This window comes from Trichechus manatus, unplaced genomic scaffold, assembly GCF_000243295.1.
Source record: "Trichechus manatus latirostris isolate Lorelei unplaced genomic scaffold, TriManLat1.0 scaffold00197, whole genome shotgun sequence".
Taxonomy (NCBI): domain Eukaryota; kingdom Metazoa; phylum Chordata; class Mammalia; order Sirenia; family Trichechidae; genus Trichechus; species Trichechus manatus.
Window position 1 is genome coordinate 2,665,543 of NW_004444133.1, and position 22,226 is coordinate 2,687,768.

The window sequence follows — 22,226 nt, forward strand, 5'->3', positions numbered from 1 at the left end:
AAAAAAAAAAAAAAAGAATTATCTATGTGAGATCAAACTGACAACAACAACTCAAAAGGTTGGATGGGAAGCCTAGGGGGCAGTGAGTTGAAGATAATGGTGATGCAATAATTTGGAAAAGGACAGTGAGAATAGCAGCACAACTGGAAGAACATAATTGATGTCACTAAATTGTACATGGAGAAACTTTTGAGATGGTGTAACTTTGGCTGTGCATATTTTCACAAAAAAAAAAGTCCTCCAAGGTCGAGAAGGGAGAGTGTTGACACGTCGTGGGGTTGTTATCAATGTTATAAAATGGTATGTGTACTGACTGTTTAATGAGAAACTATTGGTTCTGTAAACCTTCATCTAAAGTAAAATAAAAACATTAAAAAAAAAAAAACACACAATTACCTTATACACACGTGTTGTTATTGTTGTTAGGTGCCCTCAAGTCAATTTTGACTCACAGTGACCCTATGTGGCAGAGTATAACCATCCTATAGGGTTTTCTAGGCTGTAATATTTATAGGAACAGATCACCCGGTCTTTCTCCTGCAGAGCTGCTAGGTGGAAAATACAAATCAAAACCAAAACATATCACTTCAGACCCATTAGGATGACTATTATTTAAAAAAAAAAAAAAAAAAAGTGTTGGCAAGGATGTAGAGAAATCAGAACACTCATATATTGCAGGTGGGCATGTAAAATGGTACAGCTGCTGTGGAGAACAGTTTGGCGAGTCAATTCCGACTCATATTGACCCCACGTGACAGAGCAGAAACGCAACATTGGACTTCTAGGCTGTAATCTTTACAGGAGCAGATCATCAGGTCTTTTCTCCCATAGAGCCTCTGGGTGGGTTCGAACGCCAACCTTCCAGTTAGCAGCTGAGCACTAAGCCGTTGTGCCACCTACGTATATACCCCAAAGAACTGAAATCAGTGGCTCAGACAGACACACGTACACCAACATTCATTGCGCATTATTCACAACAGCCAAACGGTGGCAACCACCAAAGTGTTCAACAGATGAAAGAATAAAATAAAATGTGGAATATACATACAATGGATTATTATTCAGCAATACAGAGAAATGAAATTCTGATAAATGCCACCACATGGATGAATCTTGCAAACATTATGGTCAGTGACATAAGTCAGATACAAAAGAACAAGTATCGTATCGTATGATCCCAGGTATATGAAATTTCTAGAACAGGCAAATCCACTGAAACAAAAGATTAGTGGTTACCAGGGGCTAGAGGGCAGAAAGATTGGGGAAAAAAAAAAAAAAAAGATATCTGATGCCATTCCCCAAGGATTCTGATTTAAATGAGCCGGGGTAGGGAAGAGGCATCAGCATTTAAATGGATTTCTAAGTGATTCTACTGTGCACTCAGGCTTGAGACCTGCTGGACTAGAGTTCCTTATATATGGGAAGAGTTAGTACTGACACAAAGTTAGTACTGGAACAGGATTGATGCCCGGATGGCGCAGTGGTTAAGAGCTACGGCGAGCTATGGCTGCTAACCAAGAAGGTTGGCAATTTGAATCCACCAGCCGCTCCTTGGAAACCCTAAGGGGCAGTTCTACTCTGTCCTATAGGGTGACTATGAATCGGAATTGACTCTGACAGCAATGGTTTTTTTTTTTTTGGTTTGGAACAGGGTTAGAAATGAGGAGGTACACAATGAACTCAATTCAAGTAGTAATTTAATTGCTCAATATTCGTTTTATTGGAAGCTGTTAAAAGTTAAGTCATGATTTTAATTCCTCCGCAGCAATGTAAAAATTGTATATGTTTCATCAAAAACAAAAACCATATGTTTTGTTATGATTCAGTTAACAATGATTTTACTATTTGATTATTTATATTTGTCTAATACTCAGATTGTTGGCCCACACAAAATTGTATACTTATATTTTTACTTGTTTCGCTTGCTCTGTTTAAAAAAATGCATAAAATTTTATTAATATTTTATATATTGTTCCCAGAAAAAAAAAATGTCTAAGGCAATCATGTTGCCAATAAACCAAACCACACCCAATGCTGTCAAGTCAATTCCAACTCAGAGAGACTGTCTTAGTCATCTGTTGCTGCTATAGCAGAAATACCACAAGTGGATGGCTTCAACAAAGATAAATTTGTTTTCTCACAGTCTAGTAGGCTAGTAGTCGAAATTCTGGGCATCAGCTCCAGGGGAAGTCTTTCTCTCTCTGTAGGCTCTGGAGGAAGGTCCTTGTCATCAATCTTCCCCTGGTTGAGGAGCTACTCCGTGCAAGAACCCTGGGTCCAAAGGACACACTCTGCTTCTGGTGCCTCTTTCTTGGTGGTACGAGGTGCCCGTCTCTCTGCTAACTTCTCTCTTTTATATCTCAAAAGAGACTGGCTAAAGACACTATCTAATCTTGTAGATCTCATCACTATAACTGCCACTAATCCATCTCATTAACATCATAGTGATAGGATTTACAACACATAGGGAAATCATATCAGATGACAAAATGGTAGCCAATCACACAATATTGGGAATCATGACCTAGCCAAGTTGATAGATATTTTTAGGGGACACAATTCAACCCATGACAGCAACCTCACAGGACTAAGCAGAACTTCCCCACAGGGTTTCCAAGGAGCGGCTGGTAGATTCAAACTGCTGATCTTTTGGTTAGCAGTCGAGCTCTTAACCATTGTGCCACCAGGTCAACTGGTCATTCCTTATTATCTGATATGAATTAGCATATTCGGCCACCAATATACATATAAATTTTTTAAAATTATTATTCTTATAAAACCTAATATAAGAATTAATCTGACTTGCTTTTCCATTCAAAAATAACACTAAAAATTATAACCTCTAGAAATAATATTATTCAAATTTATGCACCAACCAAGAAGGTCAAAGATGAAGAAACTGAAGATTTTTACCAACTTCTGCAGTCTGAAACTGATCAAACATGCAATCAGGATGCACTGATAATTACTGGTGATTGGAATGTGAAAGTTGGAAACAAAGAAGGACTGGTAGTTGGAAAATATGGTCTTGGTGACATAAACGATGCTGGAGATCTCATGATGGAATTTTGTAAGACCAACAACTTCTTCACTGCAAATATCTTTTCTTCAATAACATAAACGACGACTACACACACGGACCTTCCTAGACGGAATACAAAGGAATCAAATCAACTATGTCTGTGGAAAGAGACACTGGAAAAGCTCAATATCATTAGTCAGAACAAGGCCAGGGGCTGACTGTGGAACAGACCATCAGCTGTTCATATGAAAGTTCAAGTTGAAGCTGAAGAAAATTAGAACAAGTCCACGAGAGTTAAAGTACGACCTTGAGTATATCCCACCTGAATTTAGAGACCATCTCTAGAATAGGTTTGACGCACTGAACACTGGTGACTGAAGACCAGACGAGCTGTGGAATGACATCAAGGACATCATACATGAAGAAAGCAAGAGTCATTAAAAAGACAGGAAAGAAATAAAAGAACAAAATGTATGACAGAAGAGACTCTGAAACTTGCTCTTGAACGTCGAGTAGCTAAAGCAAACAGAAGAAATGATGAAGTAAAAGAGCTGAACAGAAGATTTGAAAGGGTGGCTTGAGAAGACAAAGTAAAGTATTATAATGACTTGTGCAAAGACTTGGAGTTAGAAAACCAAAAGGGAAGAATACACTCAGCATTCCTCAAGTCGAAAGAACTGAAGAAAAAATTCAAGGCTCGAATTGCATAGTGAAGGACAATATGGGTAAAATACTAAGAGCGCAGGAAGCATCAAAAGAAGATGGAAGGAATACACAGAGTCACTGTACCAAAAAGAACTGGTTGATGTTCAGCTATTCCAGGATGTAGCATATGATCAAGAACAGATCATACTGAAGGAAGAAATTCGAGCTGCAGTGAAGACAGCGACGAAAACCAAAACTCCAGGAATTGATGGAATACTAATTGAGATGTTTTAACAAACGGATGCAGTGCTGAAAGTGCTCACTTGTCTATGCCAAGAAATCTGGAAGACAGCTACCTGTCCAACTGATTGGGAAAGATCATATTTATGCCTATTCCAAAGAAAGGTGATCCAAGTGAATGTGAAAATTATCAAACAATATCATTAATATCACATGCAAGTAAAACTTTGCTGAAGACCATTCAAAAGTTACTGCAGCAGTGCATTGGCAGGGAACTCCCAGAAATTCAAACCAGATTCAGAAAAGGACATGGAACGAGGGATATCATTGCTGATGTCACATGGATCCTGACTGAAAGCAGAGAATACCAGAAAGATGCTTATCTGTGTTTTATTGACTAGGCAAAGGCATTCGACTGTGTGGATCACAACAGATTATGAGCAAAACTGCAACGAACGAGAATTCCAAAACACTTAATTGTGCTCATGAGGAACCTGCACACAGATCAAGGGGCAGTCGTTTGAACAGAACAAGGGGATACTTACTGTGTGGTTTAAAATCAGGAAAGGTGTGTGTCGGGGTTGTATCCTTTCACCATACTTATTCAATCTCTATGCCTAGCAAATAATCAGAGAAGCTGAACTATATGACGAAAAACATGGCATCAGGATTGGAGGAACGCTCATTAACAACCTGCAATATGCAGATGACACAATCTTGCTTGCTGAAAGTGAAGATGACTTGAAGCACTTACTGATGAAGATCAAAGATTACAGCGTTCAGTATGGATTGCACCTCAACATAAAACAAAAAATCCTCACAACTGGACCAATAAGCAACATCATGATAGACAAAGAAAAGACTGAACTTGTCAAGGACTTCATTTTACTTGGATCCACAATCAACACCCATGGAAGCAGCAGTCAAGAAATCGAATGACAGATTGCATTGTGCAAATGCGCTGCAAAAGACCTCTTTAAAGTGTTAAAAAGCAAAGATGTCACTTTAAGGACTAAGGTGCGCCTGACCCAAGCTATGGAGTTTTTAATTGCCTCATATGTATGGGAAAGCCAGACAATGAATAAGGAAGATGGAAGAAGAATTGACGCCTCTGAATTGTGGTGCTGGCAAAGAATACTGAATATACCATGCACTGCCAAAACAATGAACTAATCTGTCTCGGAAGAAGTACAACCAGAATGCTCCTTAGAAGCAAGGATGACGAGACTATGTCTCACATTCTTTGGACACGTTTATCAGGAGAGATTAGTCCCTGGAGAAGAACATCATGCTTGCTGAAGTACAGGGTCATCAAAAAAGAGGAAGCCTTTCAACAAGATGGACTGAGGCAAGTAGCTGCAACAATGGGCTCAAGCATAACAACAACCATGAGTATGGTACAGGACTGGGCAGTGTTTCGTTGTGTTGCACATAGGGTTGCTATGAGATGGAACGACTTGATGGCACCTAAGAAAAACTACAACAGCAATAATACAACACTATAAGCCATTCTAAATAAACAAGGTATGAAATAGCTATTTGTATTCGAACATCCTATTATCATGATTTTATACTAATATCATGTGCCAGAAATGCTTAAAAACTTACCTACAATGTTCCACAATATTCCACTTGCCACCTAGTCACACACACAGAAATTGCCATATAGCTCAGTGTTAGAGTTCACAGCTCACCTACATCAAAATATGTTTCCAATCACTGGAATCTTCTCAGTCTTCCTAAAAACTCTACGCCCTTCAGTTTTTCTTTCTTTTTCTTGTGGGAGAGAGGTAGTGGTGATGGTGGTGTGGTGTAGGTGAGAAAATGCATTATAAACAATTGAGAGTAAAAAAAACAGGGCAATTAAATGTTTTAATATATGAGGAATGAACACTAAGCATGGAAATAATTAGCAATACTATTTAATATGGTCATTTCTCGAAGTATGAAACTACTGATAAAAATGTATGTGCACACATCTAAAACAGTTAAATACACTTTTATCTAGCAAGCTGCTCCTTCTTAGTAACTAAAAAATTACTTGGCAATCTTCTTTGTTCACAACTTCTGTGCCTCTTCATTCTTTACTCGTTATGTGAAACTACACCGGATGCAGAGCAAGATTACTAAAATCCCTGCAAATAGCAATACAACCCTGTTTTGCTGCTCTAATAGAGCAATAATTTCCCCCCAAACACTGTCTGTCCTTTACCTAAATCACCAGAGGGTTGGGTAGGGTATCTGGACTTGACAATGAAACATTCCACGTTTTCCAGGATATCTTAATTTCAAATACTCTATTTTACTCTTAGGCCACATGTTTAAATCCTGGGATTAAAAAAAATACAAACATCTTAGTGTGGAGAATAATAAAAACACCATCCATCCCATCTATAGTCTCTATTTCCAGATTGCACACGACTAGGAACAAGTTTGATAACAAAGTTACAGAGTCTTTTGAACATGCAGAGCCCTCCACAGTTGTTGTTAAGTGCCATCAAGTCAGTTCCAACTCATAGCAACCCTATGTACAACAAAAGGAAACATTGCCTGGTCCTGTGCCATCCTCACAACTGTTGCTATACTTTCCATTAACAACATAAATGAAGGAGAGAGGAGACACATATACTATGAAACAATGAAAGAAAAAAATTATTTATGCTTGGGTTTGGAATGCAGTCAGGCATATATACACTACCCCTGCCCACACACACACACACCCACTTCAAAATATGCCTTAAATTTTCCAGTTCAGTTCAGCACTATCTTCAAAGGTCAGAAGAGCCCAAGTGTGAAATATAATCAACTCCTCAATAATTAACACAAAACAATTTGTGTATTAACTGTTCAATGAGAAACTAATTTGCTCTGTAAACTTTCACCTAAAACACAATTTAAAAAAAAAGATATTAAAAAAATAATTAAAGGATAAATATATAGGAAAACACTCAACACCAACTTTTTCTTAACATCTTAAAATACAGAATACTATACTAGAAATATGATGGTACACAAAATTAAGCCATAAATTTTTTTAGTAACTGGTCCAGAGTGCTAAGTATTCAAATGCTACCTTTTTATTCAAAGGTCTTACAGGTACCATTTGGTCCATGAAGTCTTCCTTCAAGGTCATTCCTCACCTATCTCTGAATTCCTCCAGGTTTTTTTTTTTTTTTAACTTCCCTTATACAGATAATTGTCAAGCACTTTAAATACTACTGTTTTATACTAGGAGCCCTGGTGGCCCAGTGGTTAAGAGCTTGGCTGCTAACCAAAAGGATCAAATTCACTAGTTGCTCCTTGAAAACCCTATATGGCAGTTCTACCCTGTCCTATAGGATCACTATGAATCAGAATCGAATCAACAGTAACAAGTTTGGTTTTCTGGGGTCTTATACTATGTTCTAGTACAGGTTTACCCCAATTAGAATATAAACTCTTTGAATCCAAAACCATGCCTTTTTGCATTTGTGAACGCATTTACTAATCTAATTATATAATACGCTCATCAAAAACATGCTAACTGACATTAGCAAGCCACTACAAATCCAAATTCTTCTACAAACTTGGGTAACAAATAGCAAACTAACTGAAGGAGCCAGACGCTTTGAAACCCAGGTTATTAAGGTTAAAAAAATCTTTTTTACTTTTCTTGCTAGTTAAACTCAACTGACTCCTTAAACAGGATATGTCTGAAGCATCCTCAATTTTATTATATTTTACATAAATGTCATCATTATCAGATATGTTGCTCAATTTATGAGCAATCTTTCTGGCTAGACTACTTTGTAAGGGGAATTTTAAGAATGTACTTAGGTTCTTTTTAACTCCATTAATCTGGACCTATGAATGTTACATTCAGCCAATTTTACATAATTATTTTCATTTTAGTTTGGCATCTACATAATTTCATAATTATACTCATTGTAGAGATATAATTTAAGTGATCATTCAGCTTTAGTTTAGCCTGGCCATGCTAACAAAAAAGCACAGATAAAACAATGAATGATCCAAAAAGCATTAACAGTCAACCTTCAATTATTTGTATGTGGATTACCTAATAATCCTGTTTAACCTGTTTACTTTCTTCCACTATTCTAACAGTATTTGCTTAGGAAGTAAAAATTGATACTAATAATTCAAATAAAATGTAAAAGAAAAGTATATTAATCTACCACAGATAGAAAAAAAGGACATAAAACCCTCCCAAACCACGAAGAAATTATATTTAGGTTATATACTTAAACAACTCTTCTACTGTTACTCACCTTTTTAAGTGCAAGTAACTGAGAATGGACTGCACAGTTAGAGGTACAGAAACACATGCATGCAAACCATTCACTCACCCCACTGTGCTTTTCACAGCCCTATTTTCAGTAGCCTGAGACTTGGGAGGGGGAGGAGGCAGCAAGTCACTGCAGATGATCACTTAAAAGAAAATTGAGAGCTGACTGTAATTTACATTTAAAGTGCTATGAAACACCACCCGCTCCTACGTGTATTCATTACTGTTTATGGGAATACTTCTCACAGTGATTTAACAAGGCTATAAAAACACTGTCTTTAACGTTTCAATATCCCAGGAATGGTATTATCTGAGAATCAAAGATGGAAGGTGAAAGTGCTACAAATGTAAAGTATGCATTTTATAGATGAGGAAACTAAAGCCCAAAGAGGTCAAATAGCAAGCTAAGATCATCCTCAGACTAAGGAAGAGTAAAACTGAGTTGTCCAGTCCCCAGCTTCAAAGCTCCCCTTCTTCTTGCTACAGTTTCAGCAGCCCCTTCAACCCAAAACTCTGCTCTCGGTTTCAGAGGCCATAATCATAATCTTCCTAATTCTATTCTGTTGATCTCTTTCTTCTTATTGATTCCTACCATACAACATACAACCTTATCATCTCCTTATCCTCTAACACTCAAATCTGTAGTTCTTTCTCCATTTACATTCTTCTCTCCCTCAACACTATGCAGGGAACTCTGAGATAACATGTTCAGGACAATTACTAGTAAACTTTCAGTCCAGTATCTGCTGCTACCTCTTGTACATCTATAGCAATGTCCCATCTGAAATTCAACAGTGCAAAATAGAATTCATTACCACCCCTCCCAGAACAATGTCTCCATTTCATTGGACCATCAATTTCATTGTCCCTCATAACTAAAAACTTAAAAAGTGCTCTTTTACTTAATACTGCATTACTCTTTTTGCCTGTATCGCTCTCCATTCTTCCACTGAATAAACACCTCAATAATTATTAAATGATAGATGCTGAGGAAACTGTTAAAAATGAATAAAAGAGGACTCTTGCCCTCAAGAAGCTTAAGATCTAGTGAGGGAAGAAGAACCAGACAAAGAACTTAAATAAGGCAACGATACACTTTCTTAGAAAGCTAGAAATAGAAATACCATACAATCCAGCAATCCCACTCCTAGGAATATATCCTAGAGGAATAATATCCATCACACGAATACACATATGCACACCCATGTTCACTGCAGCATTGTTCACAATAGCAAAAAGATGGAAACAACCTAGATGCCCATCAACAGATGAATGGATAAACAAACTATGGTATATATACACAATGGAGTATTATGCAACCATAAAGAACAATGATGGATGACTTTGCAGGGCATTATGCTGAGTGAAAATAAGTCAATCACAAAAGGACAAATACCGTATGACAGCACTATTGTAAAAACTCATGAAAAAGTTTACACACAAAAAGTAACAATCTTTGTTGGTTACAATGGATGGGGGCGGAAATACTAAATACACAATAAATAAGTGGTAACTGTGGTGAAGGGTAAGACAGTACATAATACTGGAGAAGCCAGCACAACTTGTACAAGAAAAGGTCATGGAAGCTGCATAGACACATCCAAACTCCCTGAGGGACTGAATTGCTGGGCGGAGGGCTGTGGGGACCATGGTTTTGGGGAACACCTAGCTCAACTGGCATAACACAGTTTATAAAGACAGTATTCTACATTCTACCTTGGTGAGTAGCATCTGGGGTCTTAAAAGCCGGTGAGCAGCCACCTAAGATACTCTATTGGTCTCACCCTTTCGGGAGCAAGGAAGAATGAAGAGAACAGGATACAAGGAAAAGGTCAGTCCATTCGGACCACAGCTACCAAGGCCTCCACCAGACTGAGTACAAGTACAGCTAGATGGTGCCCAGCTACCACCACTGACTGCTCTGACTGGAATCACAATAGAGGGTTCCGGACAGAGCTGGAGAAAGATGTAGAACAAAATTCTAACACACAAAAAAAGACCAGATTTACTGGCCTGACAGAGACTGGAGAAACCCCTAGAGTATGGCCCCTGGACACCCTTTTAGCTCACTGATGAAAGGTCACTCCCGAGGTTCACCGTTCAGCCGGGGACTGGACAGCCCCATAAAACAAAACGGGACTAATGAGGCACAGCAGTCCAGGGACAAGAACTAGAAGGCAGGAGAGGACAGGAATGCTGGTGATAGGGAACCCAAGGTTGAGTAAGGACAGTGTTGACATGTCATGGGATTGTTAACCATTGTCACAGGGCACTATGTGTACTAACTGTTTAATGAGAAACTATTTGTTCTGCAAACCCTCATCTAAGGACAAAAAAAAAAAATGAATTTTCTATGTGAAATTAAATTGACAACAGCAACTCAAAAGGTTTGATGGGAAGCCTAGGGGACAGTGAGTTGAAGACAATGGTGATGGAATAATTTGGAAAAGGATAGTGAGAATAGCAGCACAACTGGAAGAACATAATCGATGTCACTGAATTGTACATGTAGAAATTTTTAAATGGTATATCTTTGCCTATGTATATTTTCACCAAAAATAGAAAAGGTCCTCCAAGGTCAAGAAGGGAGAGGGTTAACATGTCGTGGGGTTGTTAACTAATGTCATAAAACAATATGTGTACTGACTATTTAATGAGAAACTATTTGTTCTGTAAACCTTCGCCTGAAGTACAATAAAGAAAAAATTTTAAAAAATAATAATAAGGCAATGATACCAAATAAAATCAAACCAAACCTGTTGCTGTCGAGTTGGTTCCGACCCATAGGGACCCTACAGGACACAGCAGAACTGCCCCATAGGGTTTCCAAGAAGTGTCTGGTGGATTCGAACTGCTGACCTTTTGGTTAGCAGTCAAGCTCTTAACCACTGCGCCACCAGTGCTCCAGGCAATGACAAGTATTTTTTAATAGGAATAAAGAAATACATGCTTTCATACGCATGCAAAAGCTGGACAATGAATCAGGAAGACCAAAGAAGTACTGATGCCTTTGAATCATGGTGCTGATGAAGAATACTGAACGTACACCATGGACTGTCAGAACAATGAACAAGTCTGTCTTGGCAGAAGTACAGCCAGAATGCTCATTAGAAGCAAGAACGGTGAGACTACGTACTTTGGACATGTTATCAGGAGGGACCAGTCCCTGGAGAAGGACATTATGCTCGGTAAAGGAAAGGTCAGTGAAAAACAGGAAGACCCTCAATGAGATAGACTGACAGAGTGGCGACAACGATGGGCTCAAACATAGCAAGGATTGTAAGGATAGAGCAGGACTGGGCAGTATTTCATTCTGTACAAAGGGCTGCTATGAGTCGGAACCAACTTGACAACACCTAATGACAACAATATGGGAAAACAGAGAAGGAAACAATAAATTCTCACTAGGAAAATAAGTATATCCATACCTGGCCTGTGACCTAGGTCTTAAAGAATTAGAATTTCTATAGCTAAGAGAGTGTTGGAAATAGAACTTAGGCAGAGGAACAACCTATGCAAGGTCAAGTAAACGTGCAATTTGCGTGTGATGTTCCAGGACTAACAGTCTTCTCTGAGTAAAGCAATGATCATCAATTGGGGGTGTAACAGAATCTCCAAGGGGAGAAGAGGAAGAATTGGGCTGGAAGGGGGTACGGTGCTTGAGACTAGTGAAAGCTCATCAATCCCCTTTGAGAAGCACTGTGTGCAATAAATGGAGGGAGTATATTACACATGTGAACAAAGTAGAGAAGCAGATATATTAAGAATAGTATGGTTAAAGTGGTACAGAAGAAAATGCAGGAATAAATCATGAAAGGCCTTGCAGACTGTCTTATCTATCTAGTGTTACTGTAACAGAAATACTGTGAGGGGACGGCTTTAACAAAGAGAAATTTATTCTCTCATAGTCTAGGAGGCTAGAAGTTCAAATTTAGGGTGCTAGCTCCAGGAGAAGGCTTTCTCTCTCTATTGGGTCTCAGGGAAGGCTCTTGTCATCCATTCTTCCCTGGTTGAGGAGCTTCCCAGAGCAGGGACCCCGAGTCCAAAGGATGCGCTGTGCTCCCAGTGTTTCTCTCTTGGTGGTTTGAGGTCCTCATATCTCTCTGCTTGTTTCTCTTTTATATCTCGAAAGAGATTGACTTAAGACACAACTTAATCTTATAGACTGAGTCCTGCCTCATTAACATAACTGCCTCTAATCCTGCCTCATTAACATCATAGGAAAATCATATCAGATGACAAAATGGTGGACAATCACACAATACTGGGAATCATTGCCTAGGCAAGTTGACACATATTTTGGGGGACACAATTCAATCCATGACACATACCAACCTAAGAAGTTTGGACTTCATTCTGTGAGTAAAAAATGAGCCTGTAAAGTGTAAGTATACGTGTGTTGTTTTTTTTTTTTATTTAAGGGAATGACAAATCAGATCTAGACTTCAGGAAAATATTCCTGGTAGCCATAAAGCAGAGTCACTGAAAAAAGGGGAGAGAACAGAAGCAAGATTTTACCATCATCCAAATGAGATAGTAATGGCCTAAACTAGGTCAGTGACAATGGGAATAGAAAAAGGAATCGGATTCAAACTTGGCAATGGAGCAAAGAGGATGAGCAGAGAGTTCTCTAGCTTGGATAACAAAGGAAGGTGGTGGCACCCAGAAAGTGAACAAAGGGGGGAGTTTTCAGGTACAAAGTTTTATACATCATGATTTTCAGAAGATTATCAAATGTGTATGCCAAAATGTTTTGCAAGCTTAGAAGAAAAAGCCTAATCAATAATTCATCGTTGTTGTTGTTAGTTGCCATCAAGTTGATTCCAACTCATGGCAACCTCATGTGTGAAGAGTAGAATTGTTCCATAGATTTTCAAGGCTGTGACCTTGCAGAAGCAGATTGCCAGGCCTTACTTCCAAGGTGCCTCTGGGCAGGCTTGAATCACCAACCTTTTGGCTAGCAGTCAGCACTTAACCCTAATGTAATTATGGTAATCACCTGAATTCGCAGATCTCTGAAGCCATGGGAGTGAAAAGACTGCCAGGGAGGAAGCACCAGTAGGAGAAAAGAAAAGAAGATCAAGGACAGAACCTCAGGGTTCACTTGCTTAAGGAGCTGGAAGACTAGACAGTAAACAGAGAAGGAGCAACGAGAGTCACAGTAAGCTAGGCGAATATGTCACAAAAGTCAAGTGAAGAAAATTACAAGAATAGCAATAGAGTAGCGGTTACAAGAGCATCATCAGTCACTCACTAGCCCTGTGTATGTGCCTGGCTGAATGAAATATGTGGCTTTCTGAGTTGCAGTCCTCTAAAATTTCAAAGCCTGTATCCTTAACTGTAAAAATAGGGATATTAGTACCTTACAGAGTTGTTGAAGACTAAGTGAAATAATATATGCTAATGTCTGGCACAAAATTATTAATCTAATAGTAGTAGCAACAAAAGTCTGGTGGCATAGTGGTTAAGAGCTAAGGCCGCTAACCAAAAGGTCGGCAGTTCGAATCCACCAGGTGCTCCTTAGAAACCCTATGGGACAGTTCTACTCTGTCCTATAGGGTTGCTATGAGTCGGAATCAACTTCGACAGCAATAGGTTTGGTTTTGGTTTTTACTAACAAAATCTTGGTAAAGTAGAGGGCCAGTGAAAGGGAGGAAGACCCTCAACAAGATGGAGTGACACAGTGGCTGCAATGATGGGCTTAAGCATATCAACAATTGTGAGGGTGGTGCAGGACCGGGCAGTGTTTCTTTCTGTTGTACACAGGGTCACTATGAGTTGCAACCGACTTGAGGGCACCCAACAACAACAAAGTACTAACAATAGAATGGAGAACATAAAATGCTAATAAATTCTGCATGAGATTACTAACATTCTTAAAGCATTTTCAGTATGAGAAGGGGTGTGCTTATAAAACTATAGTGGTTAAGGAATGAAGTTGTGGAGTAAGGATAAATTATTGTCTGTAGAGCTTACAGAAAAATAACTGGTTTGTTATCTTCCCACATTTGTTGTCTTCCTCACATCTCCCACCTCATCCCATGCCTAACATAGTACCTATGAAGGACACAATAAGTGCTTACTGAACATGAGAAAACTGAGCCAACAGAATGACAGAAATGAAGACGAGAAGATTTTCTGACTTCTACACAGAATATTAGAGGAAACAGTATTACAAGCATAAAATGGATGTCAGCCTCAAAAAAGGAACAGAGATGCTTTATCCTCTGACTCAAGGGAACAGAGGTTAAGAATGGATCAAATATAATCAGGAGATGAGGGACTTCACATTGGGCAGCCTCTACCTTCTTAATAAAGAAATAAGAAGTTCTCTCCACAAACTAGGGGGATTCTCAAGGAAATATGGAATCTAAGGAAGCAAATTCCAACATACATTTGACTTTATTTTTGTAGTCACCACCCTGGTCTAAGTTCCCCATTATCTCTTAGATATCAGTAGCCTCCTAGGCAGACCCTCCACCTACTGACTTTCCCTTTCCAAAGGTGTGGTATATGTCCTAGACAGTCCTCACTCCATCTATGCCCACCAGTATTCTTATAAAAAAGGCTTCTTATGAAGCGTTCTCTGATCCTCTATCTACTGTCTCTTTTAGTCTATTTCTATTCCTTGTACAGTTTGATTACTTCATTTACTGTTCTGTATTACAATCTTTTCTTTATGTCTATTCTAGTAAACACTTTAAAAAAGGGATAACACCTTCTCATCTTTATTCCTTCAGCACTTAATTCAGCATCTAATATATAATGGGCATTCAGTCAAATGTCTGTTTTGTTTAACTGAAGTGAGCTATTAAACAATGAGCAATCTCCTAACTAGAAGAAATCAGAAAACAAGAAGTTATTATTCAAATCTGCATCACTTAGATAACCTTCCTACTTTTCTAAGTATTAAATAGCTCAAAGACCATCAACTTTTTTATTCTCACTAATGGAAAACTAAGGATCCCTGGTAGCGCAGTGGTTAAGCGCTGGGCTTCTAACTGAAAGGTCGGCAGTTAGAACCCACCAGCCAACCACTCCACAGGAGAAAGAGGTGGCAGTCTGCTTCCATAAAGATTACAGCCTTTCAACACTACGGGGCAGTTCTACTGTGTCCTATAGGGTCGCTGTAAGTTGGAATCCACTTGACCACAATGAGTTCAATGGAAAAATAAAAGGGTTGATAACCAAAAATACAACATTCAAAATAATATTTTTTAAATAAATTATATTCTGATAATTACTTGTGAATGCATGTGTGTCCACAGTCTGGGAATTCACTTGGAACACATTAAACTATACTAGAAGGGGCTTATTCAGGAAGAGCACTGTCTTCTCAAATTACTCAGTACCAAGAAAAGATGCACTATTGAGCTAATAAAAAATAGTCTATTCCAGCAGTAGAAGGGGCAAAGGGAAGCATTTGGGTTTCAAGATAGATTTTTGGCATGAAAATAGAGAGTTATTTAATGTTATCAATAGCAAATACTGGAGACTTTCACAAATTAAGCAGAGAGCTGTCTGAACAAAACTGAAAGCAACACTTACCAATAAACTGACTGTAAGATCTATTACTGTGAAGTTCCTAAACTAGGCAAAAATTAATCAATCAACAACTTTTAATGGAGGCACACTATGTATGAACCAAGGTACAAATACCAATACCAAAAACAAAGAAGCTTAAAACTCTCCTGGGCATCAAGAATCTTGCAAAGCTAGCAAGTCATAATATCTATTAATTAGAAATTTTATGAAATCAAAGAGGAAAATTCTAAGGTTCAACAAAATATCACGTTTTATCAAACATGCATATAACAGACTGCTCTTCACTTAGACCTAATCTACTGGTAATTACACAGATTACTTTTTTACAGTTGTTACATGTAAGAACTCTACTTCAGATAGACTACATCCAATTAGTCCCAAGTCTGTCAGTTTGTTGTACTGTGGTGGCTTGCGTGTTGCTGTGATGCAAGAAGCTATGTCATCTGTATTTCAAATACCAGTAGGGTCACCCATGGTGCACAGATTTCAGCTGAGCTTCCAGACTAAGACTAGGAAGAAGGACCTGGTAGCCTACTTCTGAAAAAGCTAGCCAGTGAAAACCTTATGAATAGCAGCAGAACATTGTCTGATATAGTGCCTGAAGATGAGCCCCTCAGGTTGGAAGGCACCCAAAATATGACTGGGGAAGAGCTGCCTCCTCAAAGTAGAGTCGACCTTAATGACGTGGATGGAGTCAAGCTTTGGGGACCTTCATTTGCTGATATGGCACAACTCAAAATGAGAAAAAACAGCTACAAAGATTCAATAATAACAGGAACATGGAACGTATGAAGTATGAATCTAGGAAAATTGGAAATTGTCAAAAATAAAATAGAATGTATAAACATTGACATCCCAGGCATTAGTGAGCTGAAATGGACTGGTACTGGCCATTCTGAATCGGACAATCATATGGTCTACTATGCCAGGAATGATAAATTGAAGAGGAATAACATTGCATTCATTATCAAAAAGAACAGTTCAAGATCTATCCTGAAGTACAATGCTGTTAGTGATAGGATAATATCCATATGCCTACAATGAAGACCAATTAATATGAATATTATTCAAATCTACACACCAACCACTAAGGCCAAAGACGAACAAATTAAAAGATTTTTACCAACTTCTACAGGCTGAAATTGATCAACCATAAAATCAAGATGTGTTGATAATTACCGGTGATTGGAATGCAAAAGTTGGAAACAAAGAAGAAATAGGAGTTGGAAAATATGGCCTTGGTGATACAAGCAATGCCGGAGATCACATGATAGAATTTTGCAATGACTTCATTGCAAATACCTTTTTTCACCAACATAAACGGCAACTATACACATGACCTTGCCAGACGGAATACAAAGAAATCAAATTGACTACATCTGTGGAAAGAGACGATGGAAAAGCTCAGTATCATCAGTCAGAACAAGGCCAGGCACCGACTGTGGAACAGACCATCAACTGCTCATATGCAAGTTCAAGTTGAAGATGAAGAAAATTAGAACAAGTCCACGAGAGCCAAAGTATGAACTTGAGAACATTCCACCTAAATTTAGAGACCATCTCAAGAATATGTTTGACCCACTAAACACTAATTACCGAAGATCAGATGAGTTGTGGAATGACATCAAGGACATCATATGTGCAGAAAGCAAAGGGTCATTAAAAAGACAGAAAAGAAAGAAAAGACCAAAACGGATGTCAGAAGAGACTCTGAAACTTGCTCTTGAATGTACAGTAGCTAAGGCGAATGAAGAAATGATGAAGTAAAAGAACTAAACAGAAGATTTCAAAGAGCGGCTCGGGAAGACAAAGTAAAGTATTACCATGAAATGTGCAAAGACTTATTAGCGTTAGAAAACCAAAAGGGAAGAACATGCTCAGCATTTCTCAAACTTAAAGAACTGAAAAGAAAATTCAAGCCTAGAGTTGCAATGTTGAAAGATTCTACAGGGAAAATATCAAATGACGCAAAAACCATCAAAAGATGATGGAAGGAACAGACACAGTGACTGCACCAAAAGTAACTGGTTGATGTTCAACCATTTCATGAGGTAGCGTATGATCAAGAACTGATGGTACTAAAGGAAGAAGTCCAAGTTGCACTGAAGGCATTAGCAACAAAACAAGTCTCCAGGAATTGACAGAATACCAACTGAGATGTTTCAACAAACGGATGCAGCACTGGAAGCACTCACTCATTTACGCCAATAAATCTGGAAGACAGCTACGTGGCCAACCGATTGGAAGAGATCCATATTTGTATCCATTCCAAAGAAAGGTGATGCAAAAGACTGTGGAAATTATCAAATAGTATCATTAATATCAAACACAAGAAAAACTTTTCTGAAGATCATTCCAAAGTGGCTGCAGCAGTACATCAACAGGAAACTGCCAGAAATTCAAGCTGGATTCAGAAAAGGACGTGGAACCAAGAAAATCATTGCTGATGTCAGATGGATCTTAGCTGAAAAGTAGAGAATACCAGAAAGATGTTCACCCATGTTTCATTGACTATGCGAAGGCATTCAACTGTGTGGATCATAACAAATTATAAACAACATTAAGAAGAATGGGAATTCCAGAACACTTAATTGTGCTCGTGAGGAACTTGTACATAGATCAAGAGGCAGTCATTCAAACAGAACAAAGGGATACCATGTGGTTTGAAACCAGGAAAGGTGTGCGTCAGGGTTGCATCCTTTCACCATAATTATTCAATCTGTATGCTGAGCAAATAATCCAAGAAGGTGGACTCTATGAAGAAGAACGGGGCATCAGGATTGGAGGAAGACTTATTAACAACCTGCGATATGCAGATGACAAAATCCTGCTTGCTGAAAGTGAAGAGAACTTGAAGCACTTACTGATGAGACCACAGCCTTCAGTATGGATTATACCTCAACATAAAGAAAACAAAAATTCCTACAACTGGACCAATAAGCAACATCATGATACGTGGAGAAAAGACTGAGGTGGTCAAGGATTTCATTTTACTTGGATCCACAATCAACGCCCATCGAAGCAGCAGGCAAGAAATCAAAGGATGCATTGGTTTGGGCAAATCTGCTGCAAAAGACCTCTTTAAGGTGTTAAAAAGCAAAGACGTAACTTTAAGGACTAAGATGTGCCTGACTCAACTCATGGTGTTTTACCATATTCATGAGAAAGCTGAACAATGAATAAGGAAGACCGAAAAAGAACTGATGCCTTTAAATTATGGTGCTGGTGAAGAACACTGAACATACCATGGACTGCCAGAAGAACGAACAAATCTGTCTTGGAACAAGTACAGCCAGAATGCTTCTTAGAAGCAAGGATGGCAAGACTTCATCTCACATACTTCAGACATGTTATCAGGATGGATCAGTCCCTGGAGAGGGACATCATGCTTGGTAAAGTAGAGGGTCAGTGAAGAAGAGGAAGACCCTCAACAAGATGGACTGACATTAGTGGCTGCAACAATGGGCTCAAGCATAACAACTGCGTGGATGGTGCAAGACTGGGCAGTGTCTTGTTCTGTTTTAAATAGGGTTGCTGTGAGTGGGGGCCAACTCGAAGGTACCTAACAACAACAACAATATTCAATTAGTAGAATTGTATTCTCCCCCAAAAAACAAATAATAAAGTTTCAGTACCATAATCATTTAGTAGCAAGTTTATAATATTCAAAGCAATCACTTGAAATATTTTAATGTGATTTAAATAATTCTAATTTCACATTCTAGAAAGGCAACTAACATTTATTTAGCATCACTACTCACAAAGCATTGAGTCCTGTGATGAGTACCTTAATTAAGCACTAGCTCATTTACTTCTCACATTCTTAATACCCTTTGAAGTTATTATCTCTTATTTTTTAGATAAAGAAATAAGGGTTAAGCAAGGTCACATAACTTGCCCCAAATCACCCAACTATTAAACATCACAGCTGAGATTACAACACAGAACTATTTGACTTTACGGTCTGCTCTCTTTTACTAGATACTGATTACAATGGTTACAATGACTAGGACCTCTATTTTATACTGAACTTTGTTAGATATCTACACAACGAATTTCTCAAAGATTACATAAAAACAATCAGAATGAGAGCAAACACTGCCTTAGCACTAAGAAAAAGTTTTAGTTGCCCAAACTTTTATCTTTTTACACACTGCAATCCAATCCACAAACAGCTGCCCTTCAGCTGCAACCCAGACTGCCCCTGAATTCCCAAATTATGACTGAAGTGTAGTTCTTCATGACCTTTCTTCTTGTTATATCCACAAGTCTTCTTTTCACAATGAAATGTTTGTAAGAATAACAGTTTGATAATGCATCTAACTCAGATTACTTTTTTAACTCTAAACTTCCTTAAGATTTAAGAATACAGTTCTCATATAACCTCTCACTTAGTCATATACTGTATTGCCTTTGCAATCAGTTCCAACTGGCTGTGTAAATTTTACTCCAAACTGAAGTACATTTTGTCAGGGCAAACAGGTATAGCATTTTCTATACTGTTTTTATTATCCTGGAAGCACCTATGGACACGGTGTTTACTAAATACTTAGGGAACATAGCACTTTAAATAGTAAGAATATACGGTTCTCTAAGCAGTTAAATAAAATTACAGAAAATCAACGGTATTAAACAAAATTTGTACATAAGCTCTTCTACAACCCAAATTTCTGACCAGAGAAACCACTATGTAGAAGCTCAGCAAATTCAACTCAAAGCACAGCTATAACTTCTTTTCAGCACCATATCCAAGCAGATTCTTAATGAGCAAATTAGAGTCAAGACCTATAAATGCTCTTTCACCTCCTCCTAAAAAAGATATGCTCATTTATAAATTAAATCACTAATAAATACATCTGTTACAGGGTTGGAACGCCAAAATTTCAGCTCTGTAGGAATTATGCTTATTTTGTTAGGAAATATACTAGAAAATCTTTTTCACATAATTTATATACATATGTATGAATATAAATATATCTTTCATATGTATGTTACATATATTATTTATAGTCAAGTTTCCAAACTTGCACAAAAGTCAAAAGCTTTACATCTTCTACACTAATTCTCAAAACCTATCTGCTGCAAAAAACGTTCCAATTGGTGATCTAATTAATCACCATTCCATTATTTACGCACTACTATACTGCATTTTAGAGGCCTAGTGGTCAAGAGATCGGCTGCTAATCAAAAGGTGGGCAGTTCGAATCCAACAGCTACTCCATGGAAACCCTACGGGGCAGTTCTACTCTGTCCTATAAAGTCGCTTTAAGTCAGAATCGACTCGACCGCAAAGAGTTTGGTTTTTTATACGGTATTTTAGAAACTCTTCTGCCTGGAAAAGGACCTAGCTCACTCAAAACTAAGTCCCTGAACTTTCAGAATAAAATGTTAAGTTACAAATATGTACTCATGAAGCTAAAAAAATAGTCTTCCCGTTTATAAAAGAGTAATCTTACATAATGAAGTACAAAATTAAAACAAAAAGAATGTACTATGCTTTGATTACAATGAGCCTCCACAATGAGCCCACGTCTAACAAATACTGTAGATAACAGTAATTACGTCAGTTACAGAATACGGTAAAAAAGCAATTTTTTTTAAACTTAATAATGTTTACAATAACTTTAACTGCCTAAGATGTTGTTCAGATTTCAAAAAAGAAACTGATTCTGTAGGGGCTGAACCAGGTTATACCCTAAGCTATCGCCGATGTGAAATAAGACTTCGTCGCAATCAGCACACCAAAGCCAGTTTACTGTGGGAGAGAAAAGAAAAATCTTGTATACAACTACTAAAGCTTCGAGACGGTATTATCGAATAAATTCCTGTATACCGACTGACAGAAAAAAATACTCGCTAGTAGCAGGATTAGTTCCTCAAAAATAAAACCGGGTTTTTCCCAGTTCAGAGGTGTAAACAAACCCATCTCCACTGCAGAAAATAAACAATGAACCTGCAGCTGGCTGAGGGGGCGGTCTTTGCCAACTACTGTCCCAGCGGCCCGGGAACGGGAAGCAGGAGAGAAATACTGCTTAGATCAGACACCTAGCATTAACGATCAGCTCTAGGTCTCCCTATCGAGTTATCAATGCTGCGGGTCCCCCCGGGCGGAAGGCAATGAGAAAAGTAGTCACGCAGCCATCAACAACCGAGCAGGTCCGGCTTCTGCTCCGAGGGACGGGGAGGGCAGGATGTGGTCGCTCTTCCCTCAAACATCCTCTTGCAACCTAAATAACAGCCTCTACCTCCCTCCGGCCGCCCCCAGAATTCGGCTGCACCAGTTCCAGAATAGATGTAAAACGTTCCCCGGGGGTCCAGAGAACCAAGAAGATCGGCAGCCCCGCCGAGTCCCGCTCGGTGCTCCCCCGCAGCTCACCGAGGCCAGGAGGAAGGCTCGGGGTTCGGGAAGCCGGCACTGGGAAGGGGGATGGGTCCGGCGGCGGCCCCGGGCTCGGCTCCGGCGGGCCGGCAGGCGGGGCTCGGGCTCTG

At 38.7% G+C, this 22,226-nt stretch overlaps 1 protein-coding gene across 6 annotated transcripts in view; it reads right to left on the bottom strand.

Moving 5' to 3' along the window:
- Positions 1–22,226, bottom strand: part of RICTOR (RPTOR independent companion of MTOR complex 2) — a 164,389-nt gene that overhangs the window by 141,681 nt on the left and 482 nt on the right. Inside the window, exon 1 of one of the 6 annotated variants that reach the window (XM_023742010.1) lies at positions 22,114–22,134. The exons of the other annotated variants lie outside the window; for them this stretch is intronic. The gene's annotated coding sequence lies outside the window, so the exon portion shown is untranslated. Of the gene's footprint in view, positions 1–22,113; positions 22,135–22,226 lie in introns of those variants that run through there. 6 annotated transcript variants of the gene reach the window in all.